This window comes from Triticum urartu, chromosome 5 (assembly GCF_003073215.2).
Source record: "Triticum urartu cultivar G1812 chromosome 5, Tu2.1, whole genome shotgun sequence".
Taxonomy (NCBI): domain Eukaryota; kingdom Viridiplantae; phylum Streptophyta; class Magnoliopsida; order Poales; family Poaceae; genus Triticum; species Triticum urartu.
Window position 1 is genome coordinate 205,618,811 of NC_053026.1, and position 20,569 is coordinate 205,639,379.

The window sequence follows — 20,569 nt, forward strand, 5'->3', positions numbered from 1 at the left end:
CTTGTGTCAAGGGGAAGATATCACTCAACCCATGGAGAGGACGACATCAAGGGGTGATCGTCATCAAGATTGCCGTGTACAAGTTCAAGTGGATCATCGCGAAGAGATCAAGTGCTTGAAGCTTGCCGTCCATTGTGGTGACAATGGACTTGTGAAGATGTGTCGAAGAGTGGCTCACCCATAGTGGACTATGGGGGAGCAATCATCTAGTCTTCATCGAGCCAACGCAATTAAGAAAGGTGGTCCAACTTGAGGGAGTCAAGATCGTCATCATCTAGCTCAAGTGGACCTGTGCAAGGCAAAGGTTTGCCCTTGATAGGTTTTCTATTTTACCGGTCTCATGGTGGTAGTTTGGAGACCGGGTTATAGGATCGTTTGTCGTACTATCAAGGGGGGCTCTCAAGTTGGTAGCTTGATCGTATCGTTAGTAGAGACCTCAAACCATTGCATCCTTGCATCATCTTTCTTGGTTCTTGTTTGGTTCTCTTTGTGAGTCTTAGAGCTTATGGTCATCTTGATGACAAGCTTGAGTTCATCGAAAACGGAGTTCGCATGCATCTTCTATGATGTTTTCGGTGTTGGAGGTTTTACCGGTCTTTTCCGAGGAAGGGTTCTCACCATTTTCTTATGGGCCTTTTCTCATTTGCTTCTTATTGATATTTCTTTGAAGATTGTGTTAGCCCTTGTCGCTAGCTTTCCAACAATCTTGGTTTCATCGAATTCGGAGTCCGTTTGCAAAAGTTGTGGCAGTTTTGGTGTTCTGAAAAGGCTGCAGCGGTACTACCACGAATTGGAGCGGATGTAATTTTTTACTACCACTCCAGAGCAGTACTACCGCGGCTCCTACAGCGGTAGTACCGCTATGGACCAAAAACTCGTCCCAAGTCTTGTGGTGGTAGGCCCGGATGTATTTTTTTTAGTACCGCTCGCAAGCAGTAGTACCGCTACCATTTGCGGTAGTACCGTGAGGTCGAGCGGTAGTACCGTGCGGACGAGCGGTAGTACCACTCTGGCGGTTCTTCTGGCCTTTTGCCTCCTCGCTGTTGTTTTTCAAAGGGGTACTTCCGCCCTAGCGGTAGTACCGCTCCTTGGAGCGGTAGTACCGCTCTGTGCGGGCTGTGAGCATAACGGTTGGATTTTTCCCCACCTATAAAAGAGGGTCTTCTTCCCCAATGAACCTAATCTCTTTAGCTCATGTTCTTCCCCCATTGTTGACCTTCTTTGAGCTTTCTAACTCTCAATCCCTCCAATGATTCTTGCTAGTTCTTGAGGGAAAAGAGAGAGGAGATCTAGATCCACGTTTCCACCAATCACTTTCTCCTCTATGTGAGGGGAACCCCTTGGATCTAGATCTTGGAGTTCTTCGTGTTCTCTTCCTCGTTCTTCCTCTCATTTTCCTCACTAGCATTTGTTGCTTCGGTGGGATTTGGGAGAGAAGGACTTGGGCACTCCGTGTGCCCTTGCCATTGCATTTGGTGCATCGGTTTGAGTTCTCCACGGTGATACGTGGAAGTTACAAGTTGAGAAGCTTATTACTCTTGGGTGCTTGGTACCCTTGAGCTTGTTCCTCTTGGGTGCTTGTGCGCCCTAGACAGTTGAGGTCACCTCGGAGCCATATTCCATTGTGGTGAAGTTTCCTGGTGTCGTTGGGGAGTTAACCCCAACCTTTGTGGTGTTTGGAGCTCAATCATTGTGGTGTAAATCTCCGGGCAAGCGTCGGGGTCTCCAATTAGGTTGTGGAGATCGCCCCGAGCAATTTGACGGGTTCCGGTGACCGCCCCCAAGGGTTGCCAAAGTGTATGGGTTCGGTAACCGCCCCCAAGGGTTGCCATTTGTACGGGTTCGGTGACTGCCCTCAAGGGTCCCTTAGTGGAATCACGGCATCATGCATTGTGCGAGGGCATGAGGAGATTACGGTGGCCCTAGTGGCTTCTTGGCGAGCATTGTGCCTCCACACCGCTCCAAACAGAGATTAGCATCCGCAAGGGTGTGAACTTCGGGATACATCGTCATCTCCGCGTGCCTCGGTTATCTCTTACCCAAGCTCTTTACTTATGTACTTTAGTTTGTGATAGCCATATTGTTTCTTATCATATATCTTGCTATCACCTAGTAGTCTATCTTGCTTAGCATAAGTTGTTGGTGCACATAGGTGAGCCTAGTTGTTGTAGGTTTTGTGCTTGACAAATTAACTGCTAGGTTTATTCCGCATTTGTTCAAGCCTAAACCGTAATTATTTTAAAACGCCTATTACCCCCCCCCTCTAGGCAACATCCACGATCTTTCACACATGACTGAGATAGCCGGACAGTATGTCACTAGCATTCAGATGAGTATAGCGAGAGATATCAAACTGTACTTTCTGCCTTTCTAAGGCCTCCTGTTTGGCAGAATGCCTAGCTAGCACAGTTGGATTACCCGGCGCAACAAATCTCTTGCCAGTGATCAAAACATCATGATCAGAAGATGTTGGCGGGTTAGCTGAACTGGATGGTCTGGCGGTAGAGGGATTAACAATGGTATCATCAGCTGGCGGCTCAGGAGGATCTAATTGAGTATTAACAGCCGGGTCTTCTGGTGCCTCAGTTCGAGGGGGAGAAGTTGGCATGGCTGGTTCAGGTGCAAGAACTGACGGGTCTTCTGCCGGTTTAATCACCTTGGCCTTCTTGGACTTGGCTTGACCACTAAGAAAGATTTTATGAGACAGTTAGTACAATGATGCAGTTTTAAAGATACAGAGGAAAACTGATTTTTCCTTACCCAGGAGCAGTTTTGAAAGCCGGAAACTGAGTCTGAGATGAGTCGCCAGAAGAGCGAGAAACCTCCTGCAAAAGGTAAAATAAAGTCAGTGAGGCAAGGGAATAGATTCATTAATGAAAGCAATAGATGAAGATGAAAGAAACCACATTCTGGCGCTTTTGAGGAGTTTGTTGTAAAACGTAAGGCGGTTCATCGTCGTCATTATTCCGGGCCTGGCGGTGGCTCTCATGTTGCTGTTTTTTCAAAAGAAAATGAGGGTCCAAATAAGCCAAAGGGTGCGAAAACCTTACTTTCCGGGTTACCAGTCAAAGTTTCTGTCTTGGCAAATGGGCTGAGTCGGAGGAAATAGTTACCTCTTCTTCTATGGCCTGACTGGCCCCCGTGTCGTCCTGGCAATAGTCAGTGTCAATAAGATTATTAAAAAACTGGCCAAGGGATTCAAGGGCTACCTCCGACTCAGAATCATCGTCAAGCTTTAACAGCTCCGAAGCAGTGCTCCTTTTCTTCTTGGACCTCCGGGTCGTCTTCCTCGCGGCTATGGCGGCGGCTCTAGCCTTCTTGGCAGCTTCATGGTCATACTTGGCTTTCCAAAAGTCGGATTTGGCCTATAAACAAGTAAACAGGGTAAAAGGTCGTGCAAGTATTTAAAACTACTGAGGAAGGCACAAAAGAGAAAGAGGTCAGGAGTTTTTTACCTCCGGTGCCGGGTTAAGTTTACAGAAGGGGTTTAACCCAACCTTACTGCGGTCCTCATACTTGTCGTTCACAAGGATGGTTGACATTGAAACAATATCTTCTTCAGTCAATTGTACAGAGTTGTAGCGCAGAGAGTCATCTGGGCCTCCGCCATATTCATACATTAATTTGGATCGGCGGCTTAGAGGAATGATGTAGCGAACCGACCTCAAACGGTCAAGTCTCTGTGCCTCAGTGTCATCCCTGGATCGGTAATGCTGACACACACAGTACTTGAGGATTTATAACAGAGTAGCAATCACACACTTATTACATTGAGTGTCTCAAAAGATAACTTATTACAATAAATATGACTTAAGGCCATTTAATACGATAACAGCGGAAGGCTTGGAAGATAAAGTGAGTCCATCAACTCCAACGGCATAGCTGAGCTGCACAGCAACGACCTAACGAACCTTACTTCTCGTCTGAAAAGTCTACAACATAATACGTTGCAGCCGAAAACGGGTCAACACATGGAATATGCTGGCAAAGTAACACAGTAGAGCAAGAACAGAATAATACTATCACTACATGCATGTTTGGCTGGTGGAAAGCTCTATTGTTACAGTTTTGCGAAAAGCCAATTTTTCCCTACAACAAAGGAATAGATTTTATTTAACTATCATGGTAGTTGAAACATCATTGAGAAGGTTCCTCCAACTCAATCCCAATTAAAGTAATTAACAACCCAACAATATTAGTTTAGAGTGATGAGATACTTATGATACTCCAAGTACTAGATACTCAAGATGTCCATAACCGGGGACACGGCTAACCATGATTAGTTTATACACTCTCAGAGGTTTGCGCACTTTTCCCCACAAGACCCGATCTCCTCCGTTGGATTTCTCGCACTACATGGTGTTTGAGAAACTGATGACCGAGACACAGTCTTTCAGAAGCATTAACCCCTTACTCCGGGCAGACCATACCAACCTACATCCCTCTACCTGCTGATCCACCTCTTAGGGAGCTTCACGCAACTTACTCAACTATGCTAGAGCCCATAATAGCTTGTGGCTGCACACAGAAGTTTCTAGCATGAAAATATGTCAGATCCCTTTGAGCCTGGGTGGCGGACCATAAGATTATCACACGGGTACTCCGGGATATTCTAGGACAACACTGGATTCTCCAGGTGCCCAACAAACAATCCACCCAGATGTGTATTCAAGTTGCCACCTTAAGTTGAACCATTAATTAACAATCTCTCATCTGTCATGGATTTCACTCACCCAAACCACGTCTACGAGCATAGCATAGCAATATAAGCAATTCGTAGAAGTAACTCCCAAGGGTTTGATAATAACAGGGCAATAGGTTCTACCTCATCAACTACTTCCCAACCCACATGTTAATCACATCCTAATCATGCAATGTTTGAGGATTGGAACTAATGCATAAAAACTGGGTGGTAAAGGGGTATGATCAAAGTGTTACTTGCCTTGCTGATGATCCGCAAAAACCTAGGGATTCGTAGTAGCACGCTTCGCACTCCGGGTGTTCTATCGCAAACAAACAATAGCATACATAAGAAATCAAGCAAAGAAAACACGGGTAAATCTCAAATAAGAAGATCTAACCAGAAAGTTCAACTTAAGAACTCCGGTTTGCGAAAATAATCAAATCAAACGGAGCAACGAAACTCAAACTACGAAAGAAACAAGATCCGTTTACAAATCTGGACTAAGGTCAAATTTTACAGTAGCAAAAACTTGTTCAAGTTGGTTAAACGGAAAGAGGGTTTCGAGACGAAGATCTAGGCGCTTCAATCGCCTGATTCCGACAAACGAGCGAAAAGATAAACTAAAACGAAAATCGGATCAGAAATCGCGATTGAAAATAATTGCGGAAAATCTGAGAAAGAAAAATTGACGAACAGGCTAACGAACAAGCGTTCAGCTAACGAGTGAGCTCCGTTCGTTAAAACAAACATACGAACGAACGTCCGCAAAGTAACTAAACCAAAAAAACCAGCGAACCGATCTATTCAATATATCTAGGGTTTTCTGACAAAAACCGAACCGTTTTTATAAAAAAACGAATGGCGCTATACCTCTGGCGAGGTCCGGCGCGCGGGCGGCTCCGGCGAGCGGGGCGGGGCGGCGCGGTGCAACGGAGGTGCGGGGCAGCGGCGGCGGCAAGCAGCGGCGGTGCGGCGCAGCGGCGGCAACGGCAAACGGCGGCGGCGGCAGCGCGAGGCGGCGGGGCGGCGGCTTGCGTCGGCGGGTGGTGCGGGCAGGCGGCGGGGCGGCTCGGGCTCCAAGAGGGGGGGGCGAGGCGCGGCTTATAAGGAGGGGGCGGCGACTTGGGGAAGGGGCAAGGCGGCACGGGAGTCCCGGCCGGACTCCGCTTCACGGCGGCGGCGGCGGCGCTCTCGGTCTCCCAAGCGGAGACAAGGCGCGGGCGGCTTGGGCCGGCTCGGCTGGGCTTCGGCCCAGTCGGGCGCTAGAACTTTTTTTTAAATAATTCTGCCGAACTAAAAAATCCTAGAAAATAAAATAAAAATCTAAAAATGCCAAAACAAATTTTCATCGTCTAAATAAAATATTTAGAACAGGATGAACATTTGCTTGGCCCTAAAATGCAACTTTGAAAAACGTGCAATTTTCCTAATTCAAATAAAATAGCAATAAACTCCAAATAGAATCAAATATTTGATTTTAATATTTTCCCTCCAATATCTCATTTATTTTGGAGAAGTTATATTATCTCCTCTCATATATTTTAACATGCAATATTTTCGGAGAGAAAAATAATTAAAACCAAAAATCCTCGTTTCGATATTTGGTAAAACCCAAATATGAAAACAGGGAAATCCCCAACTCTCTCCGAGGGTCCTTGAGTTGCTTAGGATTTCGAGGATCGCGAAATGAAATGCAGTAAAATATGATATGCATGGATGATCTATGTATAACATTCCAAATTGAAAATTTGGGATGTTACAAACCTACCCCCCTTAATGATGAATCTCACCCTCGAGATTCGGGTTGGCTAGAGAATAGGTGTGGGTGGTCTTTGCGAAGATCATCCTCTCGTTCCCAGGTGGCTTCATCCTCGGTATGGTGGCTCCACTGAACTTTGCAAAACTTAATAACCTTGCTGCGGGTGACTCAGCTGGCAAATTTGAGAATCTTGACTGGCTTCTCCTCATAGGTCAAATCACTATCCAACTGAATCGCCTCCAAGGGTACTGTATCTCTTAACGGTATATCGGCCATCTCAGTATGACACTTCTTCAGTTGTGAAACATGAAATACATCATGAACTCCTGACAGTCCTTCAGGTAACACCAACTTGTAGGCAACTTCTCCCATACGTTCCATAATTCGATACGGTCCTACAAATCTCGGGGCTGACTTTCCCTTAACTCCAAAACGTTTCACTCCTCGCAGGGGTGACACTCGCAGATATGCTCTGTCTCCAATTTCATAGGTTATTTCCTTGCATTTCGAATCTGCATAACTCTTCTGCCTGGACTGAGCTATCTTCAGTCTATCTCTGATCAACTTAACTTTCTCTTCAGACTCTTTGATCAAATCTGGTCCAAACAATTGTCGGTCTCCGACTTCATCCCGCATCAATGGTGTTCTGCACCTTCGTCCATACAGGGCTTCGAACGGTGCCATTTTCAAACTGGCTTGATAGCTATTGTTGTATGAGAACTCTGCGTAGGGCAAATTGTCATCCCAACTAGATCCATAATCTAGCGCATAGGCTCCTCAACATATCCTCCAGAATCTGGTTGACTCTCTCGGTTTGTCCATCGGTCTGCGGGTGAAATGTTGTACTGAACTCCAACCTTGTCCCCAAAGTTTGGTGCAGCTGATGCCAAAACTTTGAAGTAAACTGTGTCCCTCTGTCTGATACGATGGTCTTCGGAACTCCATGCAGACATACGATCCTGGTCATATATATCTTGGCCAACTTTGCACTTGTATAGGTGGTTTTCACTGGGATAAAGTGAGCTACTTTGGTCAAGCGATCAACTACTACCCATATAGAATCATATCCTGATTTGGTCCTGGGTAATCCGGTGATAAAATCCATGCCAAGTTTATCCCACTTCCATTCGGGTATCGACATAGGCTGTAACAATCCTGCTGGCTTTTGATGCTCAGCCTTTACTCTCTGACATACATCACATACGGCTACATACTCGGCAATATCCTTCTTCATACTAGTCCACCAGAAACGCTCCTTCAAATCCAAATACATCTTGGTGTTTCCAGGGTGTATCGAGTATGGTGAGTCATGAGCCTCTTGTAGTATTAACTTCCTGATCTCTGTATTATTGGGCACATAAACACAGTCCTCGAACCATAAGGTGTCGTGCTCATCCTCATGAAAACCTTTGGCCTTTCCTTCGCTCATTCTTTCTTTTATCTCGGCAATCTCTTTGCCATCCTTCTGAGCTTCTCGAATCTTTCCTAACAATGTAGATTGTACCTCCATTGTTGCCACAAAACCTCTAGGAACAATCTCCAATCGAAGTTCCATGAGATCCTCTGGTAACTCCTTCGGCAATCCCGTGCTCACTAGGGTATTAGCATAACTCTTCCGGCTCAAGGCATCTGCTATGACATTGGCCTTGCCTGGATGATAGTGAAGCTTCATGTCATAATCCTTTATAAGCTCCAACCATCTCCTCTGCCTAAGGTTCAGCTCCTTCTGCGTGAAAATGTACTTCAGACTCTTATAATCGGTGTACACATCACAACGATTTCCAGTAAGGTAATGCCTCCAAGTCTTCAACGCATGCACTATGGCAGCCAACTCCAAATCATGTGTGGCATAATTCAACTCGTGCGGTTTCAGTTGTCGCGAGGCATACGAAACAACCTTTCCGTCCTGCATAACCACACTTCCAAGTCCTAGGCGAGAGGCATCACAATACACTTGAAACTCCTTGCGTATATCCGGCAGAATCAGCACTGGGGCTGTAGTCAAACGTTTCTTTAACTCCTGAAAACTTGCTTCACATTCTTCTGTTCATTTAAATTTGGTATCCTTCTTCAATATCTCCGTCATTGGCTTCGCAATTTTGGAAAAATTCTCAATGAATCTTTGATAGTATCCTGCGAGTCCAAGAAAACTGCGGATCTCGCTAACCGAAGTGGGTGCCAACCATTCAGTGACTGACTGAACCTTGGTAGGATCTACTTCTACACCTTCTCCTGATATAACATGTCCAAGGAATCCAACTTCCTTCAGCCAAAACTCGCATTTGTTGAACTTGTCATACAACTGATGTTCCCTGAGTTTTCTTGAGAACTAAGCGCAAATGCTCTTCGTGCTCCTCCTCGTTCTTTGAGTATACCATTATATCATCAATGAACACCACAACGAACTTATCCAAATATTCCATGAACACTTTGTTCATCATGCTCATGAAGTAGGCAGGGGCATTAGTCAGTCCAAACGACATGACCGTATATTCATATAACCTGTACCGTGTGGTGAATGTTGTCTTTGGTATGTCCTTCTCTCGTATCTTCGGCTGGTGATATCCAGATCGCAAATCGGTCTTTGAAAACACCTTAGCTCCTTGCAACTGGTTGAATAAATCATTGATCATCGGCAGTGGGTATTTGTTCTTGATCGTCACCTCATTTAACGCTCGATAATCAACAACCGTTCTTAGAGACTTATCCTTCTTCTCGACCAAAAGCACTGGGGCTCCCCATGGTGATGAGCTCCGTCGAATGTAACCTTTCTCCAATAACTCCTTGATCTGTTTCTTAATCTCCTCCAGATCATTTGCGGGCATCCGATATGGTCTCTTTGATATAGGCCCGGTGCCTGGCAATAGCTCTATCAAAAACTCGATGTCTCGTTCCGATGGCATGCCTAGTAACTCCTCTGGAAAAACATCCGGGTAATCCTTCACTACAGGCACTTCCTCCTGAACAACTCCCGTGAGGGTATTCACTTGGCTACTTCTTGGCGCATGCCTAGATATATACTTGATCCTTTTTCCCTCTGGGGTGGTGAGACAAATTGATTTACTAACACAGTCAATGCTTCCTCCATACTTTGACATCCAGTCCATTCCTAATATCACATCCAATCCTTATGACTCCAAGATTATTAGGTCGGACGGAAAAACATGGCTACCAATGGTTAGGGGTATCTGGTCGCACCATCGACTGGCCATATACTCTGCTCCAGGTGAACTCACTCACAGATGGGTCCTAAGGGTTTGGGTTTGTAGTTTAAACTTATCCACGAATTCCCTTGATATGTATGTATGTGGTGCACCAGTATCAAAAAGAACAAGGGCGGTAGAAGACTTAACCAAAAACTTACCAATAACCGCGTCTGGATGCTCTTCAACCTCCTCCATGTTGACGTGGTTCACTTGTCCTTTGTTGAATGGATTGGGCTTCTTTCCAGCGCTCCCATTGTCGTTTCCATTCTTCGCTTCTGGGCACTCCGTGGCATAGTGTCCAGTCTTCCCGCACTTGAAACAAGTAACGTGGCTTAGGTCTCTCTTCGCGGGTGTGGCTGGATTGGAGCGGTTCTGATTGCTGCTTGATCCATTCCCATTCCCATTCCTTGGGCCAGTATGGTTATGGTTACTTCCTCCATTATGGGTGTGGCCTCCATGGTTATGAATAAGTCCTCCCGAGTTCGGGATTAGGCGAGGCTTCTGCTGAGCTCCTGATTATACCTTCCTTGTCCATACTTCCTCTTACGACTCTCAATCTGCTGCTGCTTCCCTTTAATCATAAGAGCCTTATCTACCAACTCCTGGTAGTTGTTGAATGTTGCCACCATCAACTGCATGCTCATCTCATCATTCGGCCCTTCCATAAACTTCTCCTGCTTTGCGGCATCTATGGTCACATCATCAGGGGCATAACGAGATAGCTTGCTAAACTCATCCGCGTACTGAGCCACAGTACGGCTCCCCTGGCGTAAGTTGCGAAACTCATGCTTCTTCATACTCATAGCTCCGGTTGAGACATGGGCTGTACGGAAAGCTTGTTGAAACCGATCCCATGTAACAGTGGCTATAGGGTAGGTGATAGTGTAATTCTCCCACCATGAGGCTGCTGGTCCATCCAACTGATGTGCGGCAAAACGCACCTTCTCAGCATTTGTACATCCTGCAGTGGTTGACTCCCTTCCAATCCTACGGAGCCAATCATCTGCCACTATCGGCTCAGTGCTACTAGAAAACACCGGCGGCTGCAACCTCAAAAAATGGGCTAAGTTATCAACTGGTGGTGGTGGATTATTGTTGTTGTTGTTGTTGCCTTGGTTCTGAACTAACAACTGCATCAGGGTATTCTGCTGTTGGATCAACTGAGTGAGCTCCGGTGGGAAAGCAAATCCGGGGTCACGTCTCGGAGGCATCTGATGGGTTTAGAGGGGAGAGATTAGAATAGAATGAGGTCTAATGAGAAAGCACTACCCATATGCACATGAGACAAACACAAACATTCCACTCAATCAATCAAGCAAGGGCATACAATCGATCTAACTATCGTTGCAAAAGTGCTTGGACTATACTATTTACATGGTGGAATACTACTATTGATGTGGTGGTCTACTAAAAATATTCTTCGGTTGAAGACTCCATGATGTCTGCTCCAGCTTCGTCTTCATAGTCATCATCGCTATTGTCGCGGTCCGAGTCGGTGTCGTCGATGATGATGTAGTCCTCCGAGCGAATCTCCTTGGGTTCTTCGTCTTCTCCTCCTGGTGCGGGGTCTCCCAGGAATACTCCTAGCTTCCTTTCCAGATCGTCATTCTTCTCAACTAGTACAACGATTTCCTCCTCATAATCTTCATGAGTAGCTTTAAGTTCTTCCTCCAGTTCCGTGATCCTTGTCATTGCCTTCTTCAGGTCTATCATTCCTGTGCACATCTGGTTCTCCTGGTGACAAATGTGTTGGTTTAACCCCTGGATGAAAGCTGCAATTGATCTATCCTTCCTGGTGCTGATCATCTCCCATTGCTCGTCTCGGCGCCCACAAATCTGGTAGATAGTATCCTTAAGCTCCTTATGGTAAACTTCTCCAATGCGTCCCATGGTAATGTGAGCTGCCATATTCTTTCCTAGACTCCAGGTTGGTGCATCGAAGGAAAACTCTATGGGTTTAGTGACTGGCGTGAATGTCCTTCCTGGAACTTGAACTTGAATCATCCATCATTCCTCTTCTGGTAAAGTGGCATTGTAAGTCCTAGTGAAGCTTGGTATTCCAATGTTCAAGTACTTAGTGACTTCCTTCAAGTGTCATCCAAAAGGGGCGTCTTCATCTAGTTGTGCAAACTTGTTCCTTGCGTCCGCCATCCTAGAGAGTAGAAACTGGAGAGGAGTCAGAAATGAGAAGAGAATAGTGATCTAGGGCTTTAGCTTAGTGGTCGTGTCCTACACTCAGCGTGTGCTCTGATACCATCTTGTAGCGACCCGATCTCAAACGGTCAAGCCTCTGTGCTTCAGTGTCATCCCTGGATCAGTAATGCTGACACACACAGTACTCGAGGATTTATAACAGAGTACCAATCACACACTTCTTACATCGAGTGTCACAAAAGAGAACTTATTACAATAAATATGGCTTAAGGCCATTTAATACGATAACAGCGGAAGGCTTGGAAGATAAAGTGAGTCCATCAACTCCAACGGCATAGCCGAGCTGCACGGCAACGACCTAACGAACCTTACTCCTCGTCTGAAAAGTCTACAACATAATACGTTGTAGCCCGAAAAACGGGTCAGCACATGGAATATGTTGGCAAAGTAACACAGTAGAGCAAGAACAGAATAATACTATCACTACATGCATATTTGACTGGTGGAAAGCTCTATTGTTACAGTTTTGCAAAAGCCAATTTTTCCCTACAACAAAGGAATAGATTTTATTTAACTATCATGGTAGTTGAAACATCATTGAGAAGGTTCCTCCAACTCAATCCCAATTAAAGTAATTAACAACCCAACAATATTAGTTTAGAGTGATGAGATACTTATGATACTCCAAGTACTAGATACTCAAGATGTTCATAACCGGGGACACGGCTAACATGATTAGTTTATACACTCTGTAGAGGTTTGCGCACTTTTCCCCACAAGACCCGATCTCCTCCGTTGGATTTCTCGCACTACATGGTGTTTGAGAAACGGATGACTGAGACACAGTCTTTCAGAAGCATTAACCCCTTACTCCGGGTAGACCATACCAACCTACATCCCTCTACCTGCTGATCCACCTCTTCGGGAGCTTCACGCAACTTACTGAACTATGCTAGAGCCCATAATAGCTTGTGGCTGCACACGGAAGTTTCTAGCATGAAAATATCTCAGATCCCTTTGAGCCTGGGTGGCGGACCATAGGATTATCACACGGGTACTCCGGGATATCCTAGGACAACACTGGATTCTCCAGGTGCCCAACAAACAATCCACCCAGATGTGTATTCAAGTTGCCACCTTAAGTTGAACCATTAATTAACAATCTCTCATCTGTCATGGATTTCACTCACTCAAACCACGTCTACGAGCATAGCATAGCAATATAAGCAATTCGTAGAAGTAACTCCCAAGGGTTTGATAATAACAGGGCAATAGGTTCTACCTCATCAACTACTTCCCAACCCACGTGTTAATCACATCCTAATCATGCAATGTTTGAGGATTGGAACTAATGCATAAAAACTGGGTGGTAAAGGGGTATGATCAAAGTGTTACTTGCCTTGCTGATGATTCGCAAAACCTAGGGATTCATAGTAGCACGCTTCGCACTCCGGGTGTACTATCGCAAACAAACAATAGCATACATAAGCAATCAAGCAAATAAAACACAGGTAAATCTCAAATAAGAAGATCTAACCAGAAAGTTCAACTTAAAAACTCCGGTTTGCGAAAAGAATCAAATCAAACGGAGCAACGAAACTCAAACTATGAAAGAAACAAGATCCATTTACTAATCTGGACTAAGGTCAAATTTTACAGTAGCAAAAACTTGTTCAAGTTGGTTAAACGGAAAGAGGGTTTCGAGACGAAGATCTAGGCGCTTCAATCGCCTGATTCCGACAAACGAGCGAAAAGATAAACTAAAACGAAAATCGAATCAGAAATCGCGATTGAAAATAATCGCGAAAAATTCAAGAAAAAGAAAACTGACGAACAGGCTAATGAATGAGCGTTCGTTGTGTGCGGCTAACGAGTGAACTCCGTTCGTTAAAACAAACATATGGACGAACGTCCGCAAAGTAACTAAACCGAAGAAAAAACCGGTGAACCGATCTATCCAAAAAAACTAGGGTTTTCTGACAAAAACCGAACCGGTTTTTATTAAAAAAACCGAATGGCGCTATACCTTCGACGAGGTCCAGTGCGCGGGCGGCTCCGGCGAGCGGGGCGGGGCGGCGCGGTTCAACGGCGGCGCGGGGCAGCGGCGGGGCAACGGCGGTGGCAAGCGGCGGCGCGGCGGCAGCGGCAAACGGCGGTGGCGGTGGCGGCGCAAGGCGGCGGGGCGGCGGCTTGCGGCGGTGGGTGGCGCGGGCAGGCGGTGGGGCGGCTCGGGCTCCAAGGGAGGGCGAGGCGCGGCTTATAAGGAGAGGGGCGGCGACTTGGGGAAGGGGCAAGGCGGCGCGGGAGTCCTGGCTGGACTCCGCTTCGCGGCAGCGGCGCTCTCGGTCTCCCGAGCGGAGACGAGGCGCGGGCGGCTTGGGCCGGCTCGGCTGGGCTTCGGCCCAGTCGGGCGCTAGAACTTTTTTAAAAAAAAATTTGCCGAACTAAAAAATCCTAGAAAATAAAATATAAATATAAAAATGCCAAAACAAATTTTCGTCGTCTAAATAAAATATTTAGAACAGGATGAACATTTTCTTGGCCCTAAAATGCAACTTTGAAAAATGTGCAATTTTTTTAATTCAAATAAAATAGCAATAAACTCCAAATAGAATCAAATATTTGATTTTAATATTTTCCCTCCAATATCTCATTTATTTTGGAGAAGTCATATTATCTCCTCTTATATTTTTTAACTTGAAATATTTTCGGAGAGAAAAATAATTAAAACCAAAAATCCTCGTTTCGATATTTGGTAAAACCCAAATATGAAAACAGGGAAATCCCCAACTCTCTCCGAGGGTCCTTGAGTTGCTTAGGATTTCGAGGACCGCAAAACAAAATGTAGTAAAATATGATATGCATGGATGATCTATGTATAACATTCCAAATTGAAAATTTGGGATGTTACAAATGACCCGCCACAAGATCCAGCAGCGGATCAAGTCAACTCCGGTTAAGCCATTCCCCAGTAAGGCATTGATCCTTTTAATAGATGGAATAAACTTCTTGCGTTCAGCAGCAGTAAGCTTATCAGGGAGCACAAACTTGGAGTCCAGACGCTCCGCGCGGTAACCCAGCAGTGGTTTTTCATTGGCTGGAGACGTATCTTGGCAATAGAACCAGGTCTGATTCCGATCTTTGGGATGACTCGGTAAGACTATTAGGGGAAAGACGGCGCCTTGTCGGCGCAGAATTGAGATTCCACCAAGTTCCAAGCTAGGGCCATTGGTACACTCATTCTGGCGGTTCAGGTAAAAGTACTCTCTGAAGAGTTCCACAGTCGGCTCTTCTTGAAGATACACCTCACAAAGAACTTGAAAATTGCAGATGTTGGATATGGAATTGGGTACAATATCTTGAGGGTGAAGTTTGAAAAAATGAAGAACGTCTCTGAAGAACTTTGAGCCGGGTGGTGTAAAACCCCGATTCATGTGGTCAGAGAAGACAATAACTTCACTGTCTTTGGGATTAGGCCGTTCCTCGTCCGGGTCAGGTGCACGATAAGACATAACATTTTTCCCTAGAAAAAATCCTATGGTGAAGAATTCCTTCAAGGTATCTTCAGTGACTGTGGAAGGGACCCAGTTGCAGACAGTCGGTGCTTTTGACGTCATGATGATCAAAGGACAAATTGAAAAGAAAGTAACGTGACGGTTCAATTCAATGGTGAAGTTAAATGATGATGGTGCAAATGAGTAATGGCGGCTTAAGTAAGGGCTAATTTCATATAAGGGAAAAGTGAGCCGGCGTAATAGGCCGCCATGACTATAGATATTTGAGAAATGCCAGAAACTGAATTGGCCAAGTGTTGAGGCAAACAAGTTTCCTAATGTCTTGATATTATTCTGGATCAAATGGCCGTTCAAAATGGAAAATATTCTAGACCTAAAAATCTAGCACAGATGAGTTCGTGAGTTCTAATGAGGTCTTTGTACCAGAAAAAGGGATCTACTGGTATCAAGAATGGTTACAAAACAACTACCACACAAGTATATGTTCTTTTTGGATCAAGAAGAAGCTGCGGTGGAAGAACTACGAAGAAACTGTGATGAACTAGGAAGAACACACACAAACCTAGAAACCCTAAAATGCGAATCTGAGGAGCAGGAAGGTAAAACACTTACAGCCACGGATCTTCTGTGGAGGGTCGCCGCCGTTCTCTGGACCGATTCAGGTTGATGCAGCAGCCAAGGTCGACGAAGACGAGGTGCTCTGCGACGGCGGCGGAGCTCGGGCAGCAGTAGGGTTGCGAGAGGAAGAAGACGAAGAGAGGGAAGAATGAGAAAAGACCATGTCGTGCCTATTTATAAGGGGATAAGTGAACAGGAAGGCATGAAAATCGAGGAAGACCCAAATAATGATTATCCAACTAAACAGATGCCTCGATTCTCGAAAGACATTTAAGGATAAAGATCCGTTGAAGATGACATCATAGCAGGCTTTCGTGTTTTCAGAAGATGACGTCATGGCGGGTTACAGATTTTTACAGAGAGAGGAAGATGGATTTCGTTTAAGTATTGAAGATTGACAAAGAACAAAGTTCAAGTCTACCTGGGGCCTAATGTTGGGAATATAGCTACAAGGTAAGACCCGCCCAGGAGGGGTCGGGTCAACCCCAATGGCGGGTTACAAAAGAAGCCCAGTAATATTCAAGGTGATAGTTTATTAAGACTTGTAGAAGGCCTAAGCCCAGAGGCGGCTTAAGGCCCAATATTGTAAACCGCCGTATGTAAAGAAAGACTTGTAAAGAAAGGCATATAAAAGAAGTGACCGAGCTGGACACGTTTTATGTGCCGGCCGGGACTCTGTAGGCCGTCAGGCATCAACCCATGTATATAAGGGGACGACCCGGCGGCGGCTTAGGACAAGAAACAAGAGATCGATAGCCAAGCTAGCGGATTAGCTCCTTGGTCATCGAAACCCTAGCAATTCCAACACAACTAGACATAGGCTTTTACCTTCATCATAAGGGGCCGAACTGAAGGAAATATGCCCTATAGGCAATGATAAAGTTATTATTTATTTCCTTATATCATGATAAATGTTTATTATTCATGCTAGAATTGTATTAACCGGAAACATAATACATGTGTGAATACATAGACAAACAGAGTGTCACTAGTATGCCTCTACTTGACTAGCTCGTTGATCAAAGATGGTTATGTTTCCTAACCATAGACATGAGTTGTCATTTGATTAACGGGATCACATCATTAGGAGAATGATGTGATTGACTTGACCCATTCCATTAGCATAGCACTTGATCGTTTAGTTTGTTGCTATTGCTTTCTTCATAACTTATACATGTTCCCATGACTATGAGATTATGCAACTCCCGTTTACCGGAGGAACACTTTGTGTGCTACCAAACGTCACAACGTAACTGGGTGATTATAAAGGTGCTCTACAGGTGTCTCCGAAGGTACTTGTTGGGTTGGCGTATTTCGAGATTAGGATTTGTCACTCCGACTGTCGGAGAGGTATCTCTGGGCCCTCTCGGTAATGCACATCGCATAAGCCTTGCAAGCATTGCAACTAATGAGTTAGTTGCGGGATGATGTATTACGGAACGAGTAAAGAGACTTGCCGGTAACGAGATTGAACTAGGTATTGAGATACCGACGATCAAATCTCAGGCAAGTAACATACTGATGACAAAGGGAACAACGTATGTTGTTATGCGGTCTGACCGATAAAGATCTTCGTAGAATATGTGGGAGCCAATATGAGCATCCAGGTTCCGCTATTGGTTATTGACCGGAGACATGTCTCAGTCATGTCTACATTGTTCTCGAACCCGTAGGGTCCGCACGCTTAAGGTTTCGATGACAGTTATATTATGAGTTTATGAGTTTTGATGTACCGAAGGAGTTCGGAGTCTCGGATGAGATCGGGGACATGACGAGGAGTCTCGAAATGGTTGAGACGTAAAGATCGATATATTGGACGACTATATTTGGACATCGGAAAGGTTACGAGTGATTCGGGTATTTTTCGGAGTACCGGAGACTTACGGGAATTCGCCGGGGAGTATATGGGCCTTATTGGGCCATACGGGAATAGAGGAGAGAGGCCAAAAGGAAGGAGGCGCCCCCCCTCTGGTCCGAATTGGACAAGGGGTGCAGCCCACTTTTCCTTGTTCCTCTCCCCCTCTTTCCTTCTCTCCTACTCCAACAAGGGAAGGAGGAGTCCTACTTCCGGTGGGAGTAGGACTCCCCCCCTTAGCGCGCCCTCCTCCTAGGCCAGCCACCTCTCCCCTTGCTCCTTTATAAACAGGGGCAGGGGGCACCTCTAGAGACACAAGTTGATCAGTTGATCTCTCCCAGCCGTGTGCGGTGCCCCCCTCCACCATATTCCACCTCGACCATATCGTAGCGGTGCTTAGGCGAAGCCCTGCGTCGGTAGCAACATCATCACCGTCACCACGCCGTCGTGCTGACGGAACTCTCCCGTGAAGCTCTGCTGGATCGGAGTTCGCGAGACGTCATCGAGCTGAACGTGTGCTGAACTCGGAGGTGTCGTGCGTTCAGTACTTGGATCGGTCGGATCGTGAAGACGTACGACTACATCAACCGCGTTGTGCTAACGCTTCCGCTTTCGGTCTACGAGGGTACGTGGACAACACTCTCCCCTCTCGTTGCTATGCATCACCATGATCTTGCGTGTGCGTAGGAATTGTTTTGAAATTACTATGTTCCCCAACACGAACTAGTATAAACCTCTCATGTCCTTTGTCCCGATTAACCCCTTTAAGCTTCCTAGTTGCGATGGCCCTACGACTAAGTCCTTTTGCTAGGACATCTGCCGTGACAATTCCACGACAAATTCAAATGGGATTTATTGGAAAGAATTAAATGCAACTCTGAAGATTGGGATCTCGACGAAGGTAAGGAGTCAGGTATGACACCTAAGTTTGATTGTGTTAAATCTTTTATGGATACCGATACTTTCCGTGAATTTAGCACTAAATATGGACTTGACTCTGAGATAGTAGCTTCTTTCTGTGAATCCTTTGCTACTCATGTTGATCTCCCATTGAAGTGAAAGTTGTTGCACCTATTAAAGTTGAAGAAAACACCATCACTTATAATGATCCTGTTGTTCCTACTACTTATATTGAGAAACCACCTTTCCCTGTTAGAATAAAGAAACATGCTAAAGCTTCAATTGTGGTTTGTAAGAGTAATACTAGAACACCTACTCCCTCTGAGCAAATTATAGTTGAACCTAGTGTTGCTATGGTTAAAGATCTCTTGGCTGATAATATTGATGGGCATGTTATTTACTTCTGTGATGAAGTTGCTAGAATTGCTAGACCCGATACTAAAAATAAACATAGACCTGTTGTAGGCATGCCTGTTATTTCTATTAAAATAGGAGATCATTGTTATCATGGCTTATGTGATATGGGTGCTAGTGTAAGTGCAATACCTCATTCCTTATACAAAGAAATTATGCATGATATTGCACTTGCTGAGATAGAGGAAATTGATGTTACTATTAAACTTGCCAATAGAGACACTATTTCACCGGTTGGGATTGTTAGAGATGTTGAAGTCTTGTGTGGGAAAGTTAAATATCCTGCCGATTTTCTTGTTCTTGGTTTCGCACAAGATAACTTTTGTCCAATTATATTTGGTAGACCATTCTTCAATACTGTTAATGCTAAGATAGACTGCAATAAGGATATTGTTTGTGTTGGTTTAGGGGATATGTCTCATGAATTTAATTTTGCTAAATTTCATAGACAACCCCATGATAAAGAACTGCCTAGTAAAGATGAAATTGTTGGTCTTGCTTCTATTGTGGCGCCTCCTAGTGATCCTTTAGAACAATATTTGCTAGACCATGAAAATGATATGTTTATGAATGAAAGAAGGGAAATAGATGAAGTATTCTTTAAACATGGACCTATTTTGAAACACAACTTTCCTATTGAAATCCTAGGGGATCCTCCTCCACCCAAGGGTGATCCCGTGTTTGAGCTTTAACCTTTACTTGATACTCTTAAATATGCTTATCTTGATGAGAAAGAGATATATCCTGTTATTATTAGTGCTAACCTTTGAGAGCATGAAGAAAAGAAATTATTGAAAACTCTGAAGAAGCACCATGCTGCTATTGGATATACTCTTGATGATCTTAAGGGCATTAGTCCCACTCTCTGCCAGCACAAAATAAAATTGGAGAAAGACGCGAAACCGGTTGTTGATCACCAATGACGGTTAAATCCTAAGATGAAAGAAGTGGTAAGAAAAGAAATACTAAAGCTTCTGGAGGCAGGTATAATTTATCACGTTGCTGATAGTCAGTGGGTAAGTCCTGTCTATTGTGTCCCTAAGAAGGGAGGTATTACTATTGTTCCTAATGATAAAGATGAACTAATCCCGGAAAGAATTGTTACAGGTTATAGAATGGTAATTGATTTCCGCAAATTAAATAAAGCTACTAAAAAGGATCATTACCCTTTACCTTTTATTGATCAAATGCTAGAAATATTATCCAAACATACACATTTTTGCTTTCTAGATGGTTATCTGGTTTCTCTCAAATACCTGTGTCAAGAGAGGATCAAGAAAATACAACTTTTACTTGCCCTTTTGGTACCTTTGCTTATAGATGTATGCCTTTTGGTTTATGTAATGCACCTGCTACCTTTCAAAGATGTATGACTGCTATATTCTCTAACTTTTGTGAAAAGATTGTTGAGGTTTTCATGGATGATTTCTCCATTTACGGAACTTCTTTTGATAATTGCTTAAG